Source organism: Callorhinus ursinus, unplaced genomic scaffold (assembly GCF_003265705.2).
Source record: "Callorhinus ursinus isolate GAN/ISIS: 27379988/994484 unplaced genomic scaffold, GSC_fseal_2.0 scaffold19, whole genome shotgun sequence".
Classification (NCBI taxonomy): Eukaryota; Metazoa; Chordata; class Mammalia; order Carnivora; family Otariidae; genus Callorhinus; species Callorhinus ursinus.
In genome coordinates, this window is record NW_027397081.1 from 6,269,296 (window position 1) to 6,289,469 (window position 20,174).

General features: G+C 39.1%; 1 protein-coding gene and 1 pseudogene across 2 annotated transcripts in view; one reads left to right on the forward strand and one right to left on the reverse strand.

The window, feature by feature from the left end:
* Nucleotides 1-20,174, forward strand: part of DDX10 (DEAD-box helicase 10) — a 267,172-nt gene that overhangs the window by 109,958 nt on the left and 137,040 nt on the right. The window lies entirely within an intron of this gene.
* Nucleotides 385-19,609, reverse strand: LOC141374602 (small ribosomal subunit protein uS5 pseudogene; annotated as a pseudogene).

Below are 20,174 nucleotides of genomic sequence, written 5' to 3' on the forward strand. Positions count from 1 at the left end.
AATAATTGGTAACCTTCCCCAGAGCAGTTTTAATCCAGTAGTGGAGATGGAGGGCATGGTAAAGTGGGTTGATAAATGAAGAGATGAGGGGACCACAATTCAAGAAGGTTGACTGTGAAGGGAGCCGGGGTGGTTGTCATGGCAGTGGCTGGTTAGGAAAGGAATATATGGTACAATTTATTGGTTGTAAGAACTGGCAGGTGAACTGGGAAATGTGAACATATTTAAAGGCCTAAGGAAAGGAGCTCCTGAACCTAACTGAACAGACTGTGAGGGAGCTGGTTCAGGAGGAATAGGAATGATCAAATCCAGGGTATGGGGGAGAGATGAGTGCTGGAAGCGACAAGTTGTCCACACTCCTTGGAGAACAAAAGGAAGAAAGATTTAAATAATTGACTTAGAAGTGAATTTTAGGGCAGAATCCTTAATTTTTTTAATAGTCTTAGTTTTTATACAAAGAAAGTAAAGTGAATTTTGTGATGACCACACTGCAGCCTTAGTCTTCTGCCTGGAAACTCTGGTATGAGATGATCTTTATGAGATGATCCCTGAATTCCTGATTGGGAGACTTGGTGAATATAGTCTCTGCAGGGTTTGGTGGTGAGATGGCTCTAGATCTTAAAGATGGCATCAGAGGTAACCTTGGCAAAGTTGTCCATGGTGACAGTGCAGCCTCTGGCCAAGGTGTAGCTCTTGTCAGTACCCGCCATAATCAGCAGCTTGTTGGGCACAGGAGCCTAGACAATGCCAGTGCCCCTGGAGGTGAGGATGAGACCCACCAGCACAGAGCCTTAGTGGCTTGTCACCTCGCAAAGAACAGTGTGGAGGGCTTGCTTATCTTGTTCCTCTAGTAGCCTTGCCACACAGAGACAATGGAGAGCTTGTCCAGTATGATGGCCCCGCATGTGGCGGTGGCTACCTCCTTGGAGTGCGTAACACCCAGACTAACAAGTCAGTTGTAGTCCCCCATGGTGACAAATGCCTTGAATCTAGTCCGCTGGCGAGTGTGGGTCTGCTTTTGCCTGGGCATAATCTTCAAAACCTCATCACTGAGAAATATCCTCAGGAAAAAGTCAGTGATGTCAGATTCCTTGATGGGTAGGGAGAAGAGATGGATTTCCTCTAGGGACTCAGTTTTCATATCCTGGACCAGGTGGCTCAGTTTGGTGATGGAGATCCACACCTTGGCCTTGGCTCCACAGAAGCTGTCTTGGCCTCCCATTCTAGGACCTCTGGGGCTGCCTAGGTGTCTCACAGCACTGGTGTCATCTATTGTTTTGTCTTTTCTTGAAGAAGAAAAATGCAAATTCCTTTAAATCAGGTGCTTCCTCCTTTTATTGGACCTTAAATCAGAGCCCAGTTGAAGAGTAGCTACGAGCTGCATAAGATTGGTGGCATTGCTTTTTGTATATTTAGGTAGTTTGAATTAAGTAGAACAAAGAAGGAAATGCCATGTATATATTATTTCATTTTTTGAGAATGTCCTTATTTATTTCAGACTAATAGGTCTATCTGGGAGATAGTTTTTTTTTTTAAGATTTTATTTATTTATTTGACAGAGAAAGAGAGCGAGAGAACATGCACAAGCAAGGGGAGTAGGAGTGGGAGAGGGAGAAGCAGACTCCCCACTGAGCAAGGAGCTTGATGCGGGGCTCGATCCCAGAACCCTGGGATCATGACCTGAGTCAAAGGCAGATGCTTAACTGACTGAGCCCCCCAGGTGGCCCTGGGAGATAGGTCTTACAACACTTGTAAAAGATATATGTACAAGATGGTACTGTCTTTTATGCATCATTCAGTTTCAAAGAAGAACCTCCAGTCATTTGGAGAGGCAGTTGAACAGACACATACCTATCTTTTCAAATATTCTAAATTAGATATAAGTTGCCGAAAATGACCTTTTCATGTACAGTAAAATGACATTCTTTAGTGGCTCCTGTAAAATTGCCTTGTCCTTTGTCAGCAGAATGACTTCAGTTCTGCTTCCTGTTTATAATGCTAAACTTTTATCCTGAAAATTTTGTTGCCAGGTATACATGTAGGTTGCTGTTTACTGTAAGCAACAGAAAATACAACCAGAGGTAGCTTAAAAGAAGAGAAAAATGTGTTAATTATATAATGAGAAACCTGGTGAAAGATAGTTGTAGTGTCAGTTCAGCAGCATTTTCAGAATTAGTGTTCTGTCCATCTTGGTGTTCTGACAACCTTACTTTTATTTTTTTTTATGTTAATCACCATACATTGCATCTTCAGTTTTTGATGTAGTGTTCCATGATTCATTGTTTGCGTATAACACCCAGTGCGCCACTCAGTACGTGCCCTCTTTAACACCCATCACCAGGCTAACCCATCCCCCCACCCCCCTCCCCTCTAGAGCCCTCAGTTTGTTTCTCAGAGTCCATAGTCTCTCATGGTTCGTCTCTCCCTCCGATTTCCCCTCCTTCATTTTTCCCTTCCTACTATCTTATTTTTTTTTTAACATATAATGTATTATTTGTTTCAGAAGTACAGTAGATTCAACAGTCTTATGCAACTCACAGCGCTCACCATAGCACATACCCTCCCCAACGTCTTATCACCCAGCCACCCCATCCCTCCCACCCCCCATCACTCCAGCAACCCTCAGTTTGTTTCCTGAGATTAAGAATTCCTCATATCAGTGAGGTCATATGATACATGTCTTTCTCTGATTGACTTATTTCGCTCAGCATAATACCCTCCAGTTCCATCCATATCGTTGCAGATGGCAAGATTTCATTCCTTTTGATGGCTGCATAATATTCCATTGTACATATATAACATATCTTCTTTGTCCATTCATCTGTCTATGGACATCTTGGCTCTTTCCATAGTTTGGCTAATGTGGACATTGCTGCTATAAATATCAGGGTGCATGTACCCCTTTGGATCCCTACATTTGTATCTTTGGGGTAAGTACGCAGTAGTGCAGTTGCTGGGTAGTAGGATAGCTCTATTTTCAACTTTTTGAGGACCCTCCATACTGTTTTCCAGAGTGGCTGCACCAGCCTGCATTCCCACCAACAATGTAGGAGGGTTCCCCTTTCTCCGCACCGCCAACATCTGTCGTTTCCTGACTTGTTAATTTTAGCCATTCTGACTAGTGTGAGGTGGTATCTCATTGAGGTTTTGATTTGGATTTCCCTGATGCCAAGCGATGTTGAGCACTTTTTCATGTGTCTGGCCATTTGGATGTCTTCTTTGGAAAAATGTCTGTTCGTGTCTTCTGCCCATTTCTTGATTGGATCATTTGTTCTTTGGGTTTTGAGTTTATTAAGTTCTTTATAGATTTTGGATACTAGCCCTTTATCTGCTCTGTCATTTGCAAATATCTTCTCCCATTCTGTCGGTTGTCTTTTGGTTTTGTGGACTGTTTCTTTTGCTGTGCAAAAGCTTTTTATCTTGATGAAGTCACAATAGTTCATTTTTGCCCTTGCTTCCCTTGCCTTTGGCGATATTTCTAGGAAGAAGTTGATGCGGCTGAGGTTAGAAGAGGTTGCTGCCTGTGTTCTCCTTTAGGATTTTGATGGACTCCTGTTTCACATTTAGGTCTTTCAACCATTTGGAGTCTGTTTTTGTGTGTGGTGTAAGGAAATGGTCCAGTTTCATTCTTCTGCATGTGGCCGTCCAGTTTTCCCAACACCATTCCTTGAAGAGTCTGTCTTTTTTCCATTGGACATTCTTTCCTGCTTTGTCAAAGATGAGTTGACCATAGAGTTGAGGGTCCGTTTCTGGGCTCTCTATTCTGTTCCACTGATCTATGTGGCTGTTTTTGTGCCAGTACCATACTGTCGTGTTGATGACAGCTTTGTAATAGAGCTTGAAGTCCGGAATTGTGATGCCGCCCGCTTTGCTTTTCTTTTTCAACATTCCTCTGGCTATTCGGGGGTCTTTTCTGGTTCCATACAAATTTTAGGATTATTTGTTCCATTTCTTTGAAAAAAGTGGATTTAGATTGGGATTGCATTATATTGTAGGTTGCTCTAGGTAGCATTGACATCGTCACAATATTTGTTCTTCCAATCCATGAGCATGGAATGTTTTTCCATTTCTTTGTGTCTTCCTCAAGTTCTTTCATGAGTATTTTATGGTTTTCTGAGTACAGATTCTTTGCCTCTTTGGTTAGATTTATTCCTAGGTATCTTATGGTTTTTGGTGCAATTGTAAATGGGATCGACTCCTTAATTTCTCTTTCTTCCGTCTTGGTGGTGGTGGTGTATAGGAATGCCACTGATTTCTGTGCATTGATTTTATATCCTGCCACTTTACTGAATTTCTGTATGAGTTCTAGCAGTTTTGGGGTGGAATCTTCTGGGTTTTCCACATAAAGTATCATATCATCTGCAAAGAGTGAGAGTTTGACTTCTTTGCCGATTTGGATGCCTTTTATTTCTTTTTGTTGTGTGATTGCTGTGGCTAGGACTTCTAATACTATGTTGAATAGCAGTGGTGAGAGTGGACATCCCTGCCATATTCCTGACCTTAGGGGGAAAGCCTCAGTTTTTCCCCATTGAGAATGATATTCGCTGTGGGTTTTTCATAGATGGCTTTTGTGACATTGAGGTATGTACCCCCTATTCCAACCTTACTTTTTGTTGACTTTTGTCCTCAGACTTGTTCCCTAATGAATGATTAAAAGACCCTCTAACTCCAGACCAATTAAATGAGAATTGCTGCTGGTGGTTGGGGGAGGGGTGGAAGGTGGGGAAGGAGGGAGTCTGAGCATTGTCTTTGGTTTTTTAAAAACGTTCCCAGATGAGGGGTGCCTGGATGGCCCGGTTGGTTAAGCAGCTGCCTTCAGCTCAGGTCATGATCCCAGGATCTTGGGATTGAGCCCCAGGTCAGGCTGGCTGCTCAGCGGGGAGTCTGCTTCTCCCTTTTCCTCTGCTCCTCCCCTTCCTGCTCCTGCACTAGTTTGTGCTCTCTCTCTCTCTCAAATAAATAAAATCTTAAAAAAAAAAAAAGAATACAAGTTCCCAGATGATTTTGACCTGCAGCTTGCTAGAACTGAGAATAGTTTTACCAAGTAAGATTCACTGTGAAGATTTTAACCCAACCCTTTGGCCATTTGATAGCTGGAGAAAGCAGAAGTTCTTTGAGCAGGGAATAAGTAAGGGGCGATACAACCAATGTTGTTTGCCCTGATACTGATGATTTAAAGTTAAAAAAAAAAACCCCACAAAACACTATGTCTTAAATTCATGTGTGACCACTGTTAACACTTTAAAAAGAGCTATAAAAATTGTTCTTAGGGACAGATCTCCAGGTAGGCAGTTTTACTAACCCAGTAACTACAAAGAGAATGTTTTGGGTAGAAAGGAAGCAGGACTATTAAAGTACATTTTTTAGGCATTCATCTTTTTAAATAAGTACAAAGTAATGATCTATGTTGCCTTGTCTCAGGATTGTAGCCAGTTCTTGATTAGTCAGAATTGAATCTCTCCTTCATGGGTTATATAAAATGTGCCCTGTGTTGTGGCTCTTGTCCTTTGTAATTTTCAGATGCATTCTACTTTCACCAGCATGTGCCAAAACAGAATTTATTATCATCCTTACTAAAGGTTGTGTCACTTAATGGCATGACTGTCTTCCAGAGGATTCAGGTTTACTTGGGTATGTTAGTCGCCCAGACATTTCACTGGTGTAAGTGTCTCTGGCAAGCCCATTTTCTCTTCACTCTTGCTCACAGATGTTGTGCCACGTGGTGATGGAGATCCACACCTTGGCCTTGGGGTCTCTTTTGCTTTTGTCTCCTGAAATACTACCTTAGTAGGTCTTCCCTCCCCCTCCTTCTACCCACACATAACCTTTTTCAGACTCTCTGTTTTACTTTATTCCTAAAAACGCTTTTGGAGTTCTCATCCTAAAATATAGATGGGATCGTGTTGTTTTTGCATTCCCCTAATAGATCTCTTGACCATGATTCTTTTTTATGCTTGGTTCAATTTGCAAATACTCTGTTAAGAATTTTTACTTCTGTGTTTATGAGACTGATTATTCTGTAGTTTGCTTTTTTGGTAAGGTTTTTAAACTACAAATTATTTTCCTCTACTAAATATAGGACTATGTCATTTATCTGTTTTTTTTTTAAGTGACCTTCAGTAGTTTTTATTTTTTTTAAAGATTTTATTTATTTATTTTAGAGAGAGAGAGTGAGCAGGGGGAAGGGCAGAGGCAATGGGAGAGGGAAACTTAAGCAGACTCCTTGCCAAGTGCAGAGCCTGACATGGGGCTTAATCTCACAACCCCAAGATCACTACCTGAGCCGAAATCAAGTCAGCCACTTAACCTACTGAGCCACACAGGTGCCCTGACCTTCAGTAGTTTTTACCTTTCAAGAAATTTACCCATTCCATTTAAATCAACTGAATTTGTTGACATGAAGTTGCTGGTAATATTCTCTTATTAGCCTTTTAATGTCTGTATGAGCCATAGTGATGTTCTCCCTCTCATTTCTGATACAGTAAATTGTGTTTACTTTCTTTTCCTGATTTTCAGGGAAAAGGGCTTATCAGTTTTACTGAACTTTCAAAGAGCCAGTTAATTTTCAATAAAAATATTGTTTTTATGTTTCTTGTTTTGTGATGACAGAACTATCCTTGTTCCTCATGACCTTTATAGTACATATCCCTTGTGTTCTGGTTGAGTGAGTACTTGTGTTTTACCCCTTCACCCTCCAGTGGACAGTATGCTTTTTTGGGACAAGGACTGTTACTCATTTTTGTCTTTTCCACAGTCTTGAGTCAAACTGGACTCAGCAGTAAGTGGATAACCCTATCTTGGAAGTTGGCATAAGTTGATGTATTCTTCTCTTCACTGTCTCATGTAGAATTCAGTAGTGAGTTAAAAATGTATGGAGAGAATGCTCATCTGTGATGGCAAATTTGGCCTTTTTAGTAAAAAAGCTCTTTGTCTCTATAATATACAAATAATTAAGTTGTATTATGAGTCACATTCTTGTTAATATGCTTTAGATGATTCTAGTTTTACTTTCCTTTTGTATGTAAAAGGAGGAAGGGCTCTTCTAGTACCTTTGTCTGATTTAGGACTTTCTTTTAACCTCTCTCTAAGCCTTTCTCCCATGCAGTAGTGGAGATAAATGGGAAGAATTCTGCAGGAGGATATAACAAATAGTTAAATGAATTGTATTACAAAAGATCCGTTCTAGGAGATAGAGCTCTATCTAGTAAATAAAGGCTTACCTAGTACATTTAACGTATGGCTGGAGTTACCACAATTTTTTTGATAAAATCTTTCAGAAGTGTACCTCTTGTGTAATTTGTAAGGAGAGCTGTGTCATTATCATAGCAGCTCAAATTCTGGGAAGTAGAAATATTCCCATTGTGTTTGGCCAGTAGCAAATAACAGAACAGCGGGTTATTTTCTGACCTTTTCCAATCTTTATAAGATGAGAAGTATAAATAAATAAAGCAGTTCTTTGATTCCTGATAAATGGTCTGGTGGCTGAAGAGCGATAGAAAGGGCCTCATTCTACAGCTTGTGCAGTTGACTGCCTCTTTATCTGCTTGCTCAGCCACTCCTAAATAATGATCCCAAGGGAGCACATTTAGGCTGCATCCTTCCTCTTAACCGTGCTTAGAAATCTTAACAACCATCTTTGAACCGATCTCTTGAATTCCCTTATTTCTTTCAATCTTTCTAAGCTGTTTTGACTCCCTACTTCCATCTCTTGCTCCATTCTAACAGATTTTAATATATTGATGTCTTATTAATCTTGCTGAAAAACATTTTAATTAAATCACTGTTTTGGCCCCCAATTTTGCTTACAGAATAAAAGACTCTAAACTCTTAGTTTCCAGTAAAGGCTCTTTTAGTTTCTCCTTCCTGAGGCATGGATTCATCCTCAGTTATTCACCATTTCAGTCTCAATGAGTTTATTAGACATCTTTTTTTTTAATTTATTTTTTAATAACATTTTAAAACTCACATAACATAAAATTTCCCATCTTGACTGTTTTTAAGTGAGTGGCTTAGTACTGTTAAGAATATTCACATCATTTTGCAGCCAATCTCCAGAACGTTTTCACCTTGCAAAACTGAAACCCTGTTCTCTTCTCCCTCCAGCCCTAGGCAACCACTCTTGCTCACAGACATTGTACTTTGTCTCTATGAATTTGACTACTCTAGATACCTCATGTAAGTACAGTCATAAGGTATTTTTTTTTTTTTTTTGAGACTGGCTTATTTCACTTAGCCTAATGTCTTCAGGATTCATCCATGTTGTAGCATGTGTGTGAATTTCCTTCCTTTTTTAGGCTGAATTCTTCTCTCTTTTTAAGAGCGGGTTTTTTATGGCAAGAGGATTGGGGATGTTGGAATGTTAAGCACGTTAGAAGAATTACTATAGGTTCATGGGTAGAGTGGGGAGAAAACAGATTCTGGGGGGTTTGAAGTTTCAACTTTGCTTGTGTGGGCTAGAATATGCCACCACAGAAAATGCCATGCAGATATGAGGGTTTTTTGAGTTAAAGGCAGATAAATAACAGCTCGTGCAAGAAGGCCACTCTGACCTTCCTTTCTCTTCCTGCAGGCAAGAGGGAAAACTCACGTGAGGTGCCCTCCTGATACCAGGAAGACATTCTTACCACCAGAGATGGGGAATAGAGGCAGAGAAAAATCTGTGCAAACAAACCTTATTAAACTAACTTGCGGCCCCTAGGTGATTCAGTAGGTTAAGTGTCTGCCTTCGGCTCAGGTCGTGATCCCAGGGTCCTGGGATGGAGCCCTGCATCGCCATCATTGGGCTCCCTGCTCCGCGGGGGGCCTGCTTCTTCCTCTCCCTCTGTCCCTCTCTCCTCGTGCACATGCTACTGCTCTCTCTCTCAAATAAATAAATAAAGTCTTAAAAAAAAAAAACTTTATTAAACTAACCCTACCTTCCTAGCCACTTTTCCACAGTTTTTTGCCCCAGTCCAACCCCTTCATCTTGTCACATCTTCATAGTTTACTGCTCTTCATCCAGCCTAATGTATAAGCTCTTGGCCCTAATGGCTTCTTTGGGTCTTTGTTTTTCTTGTGAAGGCTTCCAAATACATACAAAATTATAAAAAAAATTTGTATGCTTTTCTCCTGTTAATGTGACGTCAGTTTGTTAGGCCTGGCCGGAGACCCTAAGAGGGTAGAGGAGAAATTTCATCTCCTCTATACTTGTTTCTCATTTACTGAGTTGCCTCTAAGTATCAGTAGTGCTGGGGTTTTCATACTGTTTTTTATTTAAGTAAATTCCCATCTAAGACCCAGTTTATTTCTAATTGATAAGCATACTGATCCAGTAACTGTATCTACTATCTTAGGAATTGCTTTTTCTTTGCAGTGTGTGTGTGTGTGTGTGTGTGAAATTGAAGAGCTGTTAAAAGTAATGTCAATATCTTTTTGGACTCATGATAAATTCACATGATCTGAAAAATGTTATTTTTTAGAGTTCTTTAAATCATTGATAGGAGTGTGTATGACAAAGTTTACTTGTTATGTAATAAAACATTTTTCAATGTAAAAAAGTTCACGTTCCAGTTTGGATAGAACTTTTTTCCCCCCCTTGCTGTGTGGTAAATATGATAGCGTCCTAGGACCAAGTGCTTTGGGACAAATCTGATCACTTTACACCTCCATAGTATGCCCCTCCCCTTTTCTGTATATTAATTCCATATATTAACATATATGGAATTATGTTAACATATGGATTATATGTTAGCATGCCATGCTAAATGCTTTGCAGTGTGATGCAAAACTAAATCCTGCCCCATCTCTTGCCAGAGTCTAGTTCTGTTCCCACTCACCTTCATCCCTGCCTGCACCTTCACCCATATGACTGGGAATTCCCCAAACATGGCTTATCCTCTCCTTGCAAATCAGATTTTCTTTGCCTGGGATGCCCTATGCTTGTTTCTGTGTATCTGGTGAAATCTCACTCTTTGATTGGAGCCTCTGTCTGCCAGACAATGAGTTTGAGTGACTATTTCTGAATTTTTCCAGGGATGGTATATGAATATCATCATCCTAGATGTGTAAGAGTGAAGGTAACTCATTACCTTCCATGTATGCTTTAGGGCATTAGAAATTAATTTTTTTTGGAGACCCCTCTCAAAAAGGTCTAGTCCCAGTTTGTCCCCTTCTATTACCTTTGCACAGATTCCACTCCTGGAATGTTAGCCACCTTGTAATTATTTATTTGTATATTCAACTTTTCCATTTAGGCTGAGCATGTAGAGGACAGTCTCTGTCTTATTTCTTCTCCTACCCCAGGACTTGGCACCATGCCTGATACAGGGGTGATGCTCAATACGTATGAGTAGAATATAGGCAGGGACAGCTCCTCAGGCTTACAGTGACTTCCTGAATGTAGCTCAGCTTCACTTCTCCCAGCATGACCATAGTCCACATCATCTATTCCCTCTTCTGTCTTACTTTGCCTTTGCTTTCTTTCTTAAATGAGTAACTTAATATTTATTGCCCTGTTCTCCAGTTGTCTGTGTATTCACGTCAGCATTTTCTTGCTCCTTGTGGCTGCTTTGCCTACCTAGATGGTGCTAAATGGTTCTAGTGAGTTGGTATGAATTTTTGCAAGCTCTAGTTTCAGATTGATAAGAAATAAAATTCTTGTTGATTAATTGACAGTTACTTGGAAAATTGCATGAGATGATGCTTTTGCCTAACTTTATTGGGCAAAAGTAGGATTAAACCATTTATTTGAATAATAATGTTGCTTTTGTAGTATTTATAGTTTGTATGTTACCCTGTTTTCTTAGTTGATATTAATTTTCACTATATATTATTATACTTAACCTTTGAGTGTTTGCTCTATAAATTGATTTGTTGTCCAGGTGATAAAGCAGCTTCTCCCCATTCTTTTTGCATCCTTGCCTGTTTAGTATGTAGAGGTGAAAATGGATATTGGTTGTTAGTTGATGTCTTTTTGTCAAATACTATGTGCTGTGACCATAAAGAATTAATCCTTTGAGTTGGCAGAACTGCAGACCATGCTGAGAGGTCAGTTCTCTCTTTTTCAGACTCTGGAAGATGGTGATAGTGCATCTTGTCTTCAGTAAAGACCCTGATGTTGTTAGGTTATGTACGTTGGGATGTCATAATGGGTACTTTGAATGTCAGAGTGTGATTGTTTCAGTTTTGTTAAGAAAATACTTAACCAGGGGCACCTGGGTGGCTCAGTCGGTGAAGCGTCTGCCTTCGGCTCAGGTCATGATGCCAGGGTCCTGGGATCGAGCCCCACATTGGGCTCCTCACTCGGTGGGGAGCCTGCTTCTCCCTCCCTCTCTGCCTGCCGCTCCCCCTGCTTGTGCTCTCTCTCTCTCACTATCTCTCAAATAAATAAATAAAATCTTAAAAAAAAAAAGAAAATACTTAACCAGATCAGAGTTTTCTAACAATATTAAAATTTAAAAAGATGATCTCCACCTCTCCTTACCTGCCTAACCTCTGAAGGGAAAGGACACATTGACTATTTTGTAACCGCTACAGAATCAGCACTGGATTTTGGTTCTGTTGGCTTGTCTTTTCCCTCTTCTTTAAAGCTTGAGATAAGTGTGCTCTTTTTGTTTAGGAACATGTTTTCAAAGTGCCTGAACTTGTGAAATGTTAAACTCTTCTGAGATTGGCAGGAACTTGGTGTGTGTAGAAAACAGCATCTGCTGGACTAGATGTGAGGAGACCTGTGGATCCTGAATATCCTGTGTTCTGTTTCCTCACCATAGGCAAGCCCCTCAGCCTCTTACAGCCTCAGCATCTCGTGTACCCTGTTGTGAAATGGAGTGAAAGCGTGAGTGGAAGTATTCCTAAGCCTGCGTGGTACAAATGTGAAAGGGCATTAGTTTCTGTGTTTGATTCCTGTGTTATTACTAAATCAGCTCCCATTTTCTCTTGCATGAATACATTCTCCAGGCTCTTCACACCCCTTTAGAATGCACCCAACCCGAAACACTCTTTCTCTTGGAAAAATTTGAGTGTTTTTTATGTGCTAGATGCTGCTAAATAAGAACACAACTAATAAATATCAAATGTAGAATTCAGATCTAGGTCCTTTTTACTCCTGAACTTTTTGCCATTCACTACTATGTATGCTATTAATTAGTAGCATTTTTTTGTCATCACTAACAACAAAGATAATCTTGACAGTTTTATTATTTAGAGGTGGCTATGCAAAGGGAGCTATGGGAGGCTTGAAAAAGAAAAATGTAGAAATTTTCAACCTGACACTGTTTTAGTAGGTTTATTTATAGTCCAAAAGAAAAAAAGAAAGAAAAGAAAAAGAAAAATAGAAACAGTGTGTATTGAATACCATGAGGCCTATTGCGGCTGAGCAAGTGGAACCCATCCCTGCTCTGTTTAGAAAACTCAAAAACGTGTATCGGTAAATATGCAACATCCAAGTAATGGCATATTGATGTAATTTAAAATGCACAAAATTCAGTAATATTTATAACTTGGAAGATACCACTTTCCCCGCCTTCTTTAAAGCAGTCTTCTACATTTTTATTAGTCCTCTTGTTTATGTATCAGAAAAAAAAAGAGCCTCTGATTTCTTAGGAGACAGCGGCATATTATTTCCTGTCAGGGATAGGTCATTCTCTCAAGTCTGGTCGGTCATGCTTAGAATATGTTGCTTTCTTTTTGTTGTTTTCTGAAACTTGATGAAATTCTTTTAAAAGATAATTACAAGTTTCCTAGAGTTAGGTGTTTACATTGCATGGTAAGGGCCACGTATGTACTTGTATTTTTATATGTGTGCTTTAGTCAACCCACAGCCTGTGTTAGCACAGTGAAGGTTTGAATGCCGTGAGTGCTAACACTGAATAGTCGTCTCATGAATTTATCTTTACGGACTTGAAATTTAATTATCTCTATCACTCAGACTTGGATATAGATACAGCTCCTAAGTAATACCACCAGAGGCAGCCTATAAAATGACTGTCTGTACCTATCATTTTTAGAAATCCAACATAGGAAAAAGGAAAAAACAAAGGCCAACAGATTTGACTTTCTTCTGTAGAACTGATTGTCTGCTATTACAGACACCTGCTGTCTCCAGCGTGCACTGCCCCGCCCCTTTTTTAACTGCCTTCGGTTTCTTCCACTTACTTTCTTTTCCAACAAATCATTTTTTTGCTAGCAGCATTCTTTTCAATATATCAAATCTTGTTCAATATTTTAAGTTTTTTACTACCTTTGTTACTCAGGGTCGTTTCCACTCAGATGAATAATATTACCCAGCAGCAGTATTTTAGAACCGTCCAGGATCTTTGTTCTTGTTTATCATTGCTGTCTTCCTCATTGTATCTCCGAGGCATCTATTACATAAATCAAAACTACCTTTTGAGGTCATGTAAAATGCACTTAACATGTATTTTTATATTCTCCTTCTTTTATATTTTTAGCAGGTAAACCAGATGTTCATTTCAGCAGAAGGTTTTTGATTTTTAATCTTTTATTTATAAAGTAATCTCTAGGTAACAGCAACTGAGAAATAAAACAAATGGTCTTGTGTTGGAAATAAATATCTTTGGTGGTTGCCTCTGAATTGTGTCTTTCTTTTGCTAACCTGTGGGGATCACATGAGATATGCATTCCTTTGATATTTTCTCACTTTTGGGTTCCGTGGCCTCTTGTCTCTTTTTAGAGTAAGGCATTGCTGATGGCTCTGATTCCAAAGCAGTTTCCAACTCCTCTAACATGTGTGTGCACGCACCTGCTTTATCATACAAGTGAAGTGTAAGTGGACTGGAATGATCAGACTCTCACAGTTAATTCTCAATAAGCATTTATTGGGGGCATTGTATATTGTGTTAGTTCAAGTACATTGAAGAAGTAAGAATAACATCAAACTAGAGAGCAGTTTTCTATTGCTTTATAACAATTTTCCACAAATTCAGCAGCTTAAAACAACACACATTTATTATGTCGTATTTTCTGAGGCTCAGGAGTCTGGGCACAGCTTAGCTGAGTCTTCTGTTTGGGCTGCAATCAAGGTATTGGACAGTTTACATTCTCATCTGCGGACTTGAATGAAGAATCACTTTCTGAACTCATTAAAGTTGTTAGCAGAATTTCTTTGGCAGCTGTGTGACTTAGGGCCACTGCTTTTTGCTGGCTGTTGGCTAGGGCCCGCCCCTGGTTCCTAGAGGCCACCCACAGTTCTTTGCCATATGGGCTTCTCCAGCATGGCTGCTTACATCATTAAGCCTGCACAGGGAGTCTGTAGCTCCAGTCTGCTGTGGTAAGATGGAGTTGCCTATAATGTAACACAACCATGGGAGTGATATCCCATTACCTTTCCCATATTGTGTTGATTGGAAGAAAGTCCTGCTTCCACTGAAGAAGAGGGGATTACACAAAGGCATGGACACCAGGAGGTGGAATCATTGGGATCTTTTTGTCATCTTAGGATCTTTTTGCCACAGAAAAGAGGTAAATAAATGGGTGAAAAGTAAACCTTAAGTGATCAAAAATGGTACATTTTATTGCTTAGATACTGTGTTCATTGCAGAACTGGATTAGCCAGATTTGAAGCTGGGCTGTACTGTGCATGGCACTTTGTTGAAGCATGGTCTCTTTGTTGACAAGACTGTGAGCAAGCTAAGGATGAGGTCTTTCTCACGAGTCTGTGTTCTCCCATTCCAAACACACCCACATATGGTGTAGGGGCCAGAATTTTTCTCCCTACATTATATTCGTTATGATTTCAGAATTGTCATCAAACTGTTAATATAGTTGTTTTTGTTTCAAGTAGCAAGCAATGCAGGCATCAAAGATAAGTTTCTTGTTAGGTTGAATAAGAGTCTCATTACAAGAGTAGTTTAGGCATATATAGAAGATAATTTTGGGGGGATTTACATATTCTTAGCAAGGTGCTATATTTTCAGATATCACAATAACATTAAAGTTTCTTTTTCTTCAATTTATTCAGTTATTTAAATAGATAATGAACTTATTTCTTTTGAATGTCTGTTTTCATCTTTACTCTTACTTAATACTAGGTCTTGTTTTACATTGCTGAGTTGATATCATGAATTTAATGAGTTAGAGCAGTGACCTTTAATTTTGGGTACAGATTAAAATCAAAGAGATCAGATTTCTCAGTGTCTTGCCTCTGCTTCTCACTTTGTTTATGCCTATATGATTTGATTTAATTTCAAAGATTTCTGGATTAAAGTAACATTTCTAATACATTTTTATACTTGGGAAATACACATGGCCAATTTAATAATGAAAGAAGAAAAACTTGATACTTGAAGATTTTTTTTCTTTGAAAGTTTGTGGAATAAACCATAGTCTTTTTAAAAAGAATTCTGTTTATACATAAAAAAATTTCTATTAAGAACAAGAACAAAAAGGGTGGAAGGGACTTTAGTAAATACATCTTTTCCCCTGGAAGCCCATTTGATACTGTGGTAGAGTCGTGGGAGAGAGGATGGTGTGTATGGGAAATGTCTGGTGCCTGGGCAGTCCTTCTGTTTGTTCGGTTATTCAGCTACATCAAGCACTTACTTTGTGTCAGACTCTTTGCTCTAGTACCAGAAAATCGACAGTAAACCGGGTGGTCGTGGTCAAGGCTGCCCCATGTCAGAGGTAGATACATAGATGGTAAATAAGTAAACAAGATGAAGTACAGGATAGTGCCATAAAGGACATACACGGGGAGCTGTAGTATGCAGGGTGCTGGAATTAGGAGAAACCTTTTATGGAGAGGCCGCTTTAGAGATGGTGACAAGCAAAGGCTTCTCTGAAAGGGAGGACATTTGATCTGAGTTTCATTGTGTTATCAATAATTTGGTCCTTTTCTGTAAAGGAAAACACAACTCCTGCTTCACTTTGCATTAAAGGCATCTTTATATCATCTAATTATCTCATTGGACATACTTAACTATATGGTCAGGAAGAAAACTCTAGGAACTTACTGGGCCTCTAGGGGACAGTAGTTTGGCTGTGAAGAAGGTATGCTTTATTTTAATATTCTATTCCAGTAGACACATAATTTAAGAATCCTCTTAGATTTTTTAGGCAGGAAAGATTTAAGTAGCTTAGTTTTAGATTGTACTTGAACTTTCTTAAGAACATGGATTTCTATTACCTGATCTAAATCTAGGCTAAGCATTAGGCTTGGGTTGTAAAGAAACCACCATTGAGGTGGTATGTATTACTATCAGGTCCTTCACAGAAGCCAGGTAGAAAAGGGACACATATACCAACTTCGGTAGTTGGGACAATTACTAGTTTCACTGCTGAATGGACAGTTGGAAGCATTTTGCTTATAGAATAGCAGCTGCAAGTGGTGATTGATTGCTTCTGGTCTGTCTCCAGCTTTACCACTTCTGGTTTGTAATGGATTCTCATAATGGGATTTTTCATTACCTGGGAAGTGCTTCAAATTTTTTTTCTTAACTGTTGATCCTTACTCTTCTGCACCCTTTGAGCAGTTTTTCTAAGGTCATCCTGTTGTGTATCTGTGCATTTAGTGGTCAGTTTTGTAAAAACGTAATCCTTGCCCACATAAAAACCAAATACTTTTTTTTATGGTACCCACTTAATCTAATGAAGGACCCATGTGATTTTTGTTGGCCCAATGGAGGAATTTCCCTTTATCACTTTAGAGTAGTACTTACTATGTATTGACAGACCTTCCTTACTTTTATGAATTTAATACATAGAATTGAAAACACTTGTATTACACAGGCAATATGTATGAAGTACAAACTTTACCCTAATCTTTAGTCTAAACAAAGGAATTAGCTTTTATTTTTAGTTTTTGGTAATAAGATTGGTTTGCACTGTGTAAGCATCTAGATGGCTTAGTTATTCACTTCTCTCAGATAGTATGTGAATTATTCTGCCCATATCAGAGTCTGGTAGGTGTTTTGGGATTTTGATTGCTGGATTGCTCTGCAGTGTTGTCCTTTTCATGTATATTAATACCTCCAAGGTTATCTTTTGTAAAAGTACAGCAACAGTTTGGTTTGTAATATAGTACTGTTGTGCCTACTAAAAGCAGACAGGTAGTCTAGCAGCTTTGTGAAAATAGTGAAATTTTCTGTCACGGCAGTCTATAAATCCTGTTGTGCAAACCAGAAAATCAGTGCTTTGTAATCCTTATGAAGGTTGCTCCCATCTTCAGTTAGTATTCCAGTGATAACATACCAGTTGAAAAAGTACTAGCTACATTTTGAAAGAGACCTTCCTGTCCATCCCTCCGTCCCACCCTCCACCTTCCCTCCATCCACCATCTGTCCTGTCGGTCATGCTTACGTCTCATCAGCAAAAGATTTGACATGGCTCGCTTTGAGGAAAATAAAAAGAGAGGGAGGCAGAGAAAGGTAATGAGAAGAAAATGTAGTAAATGAAAGTCTGGTACAGGGAATATATTTGTCTCACTGAACACGAAAGTCAAGGGCAAGTATGTGCGGGTGCACACACATACACATACACACATAGAATGCCTATATGGTTATAATTAGGGCATGTATGTAGTTTTTACAATTGAGTAAAAGTTTATGTCTAGTATTCCTGTTGGCCAAATTGAAAAGGAAGGCAAAGGTTTAACTTCAGTGTAGCTATAATAGAAAATAACACTTTTTTTTCCCTTAGAAATTTTCTAGCATTGATGTGACAATATTATTTGGGGCAACTTTGAGTGATATTGTGGTAGACAGTTAAAATGGCGAACTGTTAAATAACCAGTAAAGCCCATTTCAGATTTCCTTTAAGTATTCACTTACAAATATTTAGTGAGCAATAAAGCTGACTGGTTAGAGGAGTGGGAGGCAGAAGCCATACTGCAGTGATTGAGAGGTGAGTAAAAGGTGAAGATGTGGAGATGTCTGGGGTAGACTTTTAAAAGTAGTTTGACTTTGATGACAAGAAGTAATAAAGAGGCTCTGAAGAGCCTCCTCTACCCCCTGGTTTTGTATTTGTTGACTTTTTGAGCATAAATACCCTGGAGGTGAAGATAGAGTAACCCATGAGAATAAACAAAGCGCTTCCAGATTTTACTGGAAGGAAGGAAATAAAGGATAGGAGTGAACACCAATAAAGATGGGGGTAGGAATGGATGGAAGAGTGAGGTTTGGAGGAGCTGTGTCTCCATTTGCTTGATTCAGTCAATAAATAGTTAACTGCATGTACCAGGCAGTGTGTAGGACTGGAGATACATACGTGCCTCGGTCCCCCGCACTCATGGAGCTCACATTCTAGTGTATGTGTCCTCCACATATTAGCCACTGGGTAGTAGTTGTTTTCTTATGTAGCAGTGTCTGGCATTGTGCTTGGCATACATAGTAGGCACCCCCAAAATAAGTTAATGAATTCCTTTGCATTTATTTTCTACCCTTTTGGTAACTGATATTTAAGGTTATATAGCCACATCCCTTCACTTCTTTGCCGTAGCAGGCATCTCAAAAAAATTTTATTTAAGTAATCTCTACACTTAATGTGGGGCTCAAACTCACAACCTGGAGATCAAAAGTCACATGCTCTTCCAACTGAGTCAGCCAGGTGCCCCCAAAATTAGTTGGTTTAATACACAAGTAATATAACTTTTAAGAAGTAAGAAGTAGTAATAGAGTTTTTTAAAAAACTAACAACACTATTGGTAGCCTTTCTTTTATGAATGGTTACTGTTTGAGGAGTTTTTTGCAGCTTGGAATACATTTTCCCATAGGTCATCCATAAATGTTTGTTTAGTGTTCTCCATGTATTAAGGACTCAGTCTGGAAGAAGAGATGAGTAAGGTCAAAATCTGTCTGAATAGATGGACATTTTAACCACAAGATATAGGACAATATAATAAGTATGAAAATAGGTTATGAAGAAAGTGATATGGGCACAGGAGAAGGGATGATTAATTATGGTTGGATATTTGTTTCCCTTCTTAAATGATAAAAATCTGTTCTATTTGTAATGCAGTAGAACTTGTAAATTTTACTAGGCAGAACTCGGGGCCCCAGAAGGGAGAGTAGAGATGATTATTTTTCATAGTCTTTTCTTTTGAATACATAGGTTTTTTTAAAAAATAGGATTATTTGATACTGTTTTAAGCATGATTCATTAGAGCAGTGATGACAACCTCTGTGGGAAAGAGTAGGAGTGTACCCAATTGTACTTATAGATGATTTATAAATTTGTTTTGGAGGGCTGGTGTGTGAGGGAGAGGAAGAGGAAGGTGAGGGGGTGGAGTGGGGAGAGGTTGATTGAGAAGTAGAGATTGTGTTGGGAGCTGTGCTAACTTTTTGTTTAGAATTGACTGAAATCAGGACACTTGACTAAATTCAGGCCCCTATTAAAGCTTCTTAAGTGTAAACTATTATTTTTACATGGAATCTGTACTTTGTTTTATTTTGAATTTTTCCCATAATGATGTACACATACACAAATAAATGCATGGCTAGATACTCTGGGAATTTTAACAAACCACCAACCCTGATCTCCATCGCCCCCCAAAATGCATACCACACATTTGTCATTCCTCCTTTACCTTGTTATATGTAGTTTCCCCATAGCCCTTAAACCTTCCAGTCATTATTCCTTGTCTGTCTCCAGTGGAATGTAAACTCTCCAAGGGAGACATTTTTGTCCGTCTTGTTTACCTCCTACAGAAAAGGTAAACAGAATACCTTCTACAAGATATTTTTGTTTACCTCCCACAGGAGGTCACCAGATTTTGTTGACTTCGATCAGTAGTTGGGCCACTTGATATATTGGATAGGTGTATATTGACCATCATTTTTGTACTCAGTGTGTGCCCAATGCAGCCTGTGTCTGTGTTGGGATGGTGGTGGCTGTGGCAATACACACTTTCAATCTGATTTCACACCTTGCACAATTACATTGTGGACATAGGCAATGTGTGTAAAAATCAGGAAATGACATAAGACCTTATAAAGTTAAGTGCTAAATTGTATAGTAGGAATTGATCAAAGATCAGCCTGTTGGGTTGGGTAGGAGAAGACTTCATGGCTTAGGTGGAACTTGAACTTTAAATGGAGGAGGCAAGGGTGAGGAAGGATGTTCTAGAAAAGGTACCCTCATACTACCTCTTTGTTGAATTTTCTCTGAAATTACTCCCATTCCTCAGGATTTTCTTTTTTTTTTTTAAGATTTTATTTATTTTGAGAGAGAGAGAGAGAGAGAAT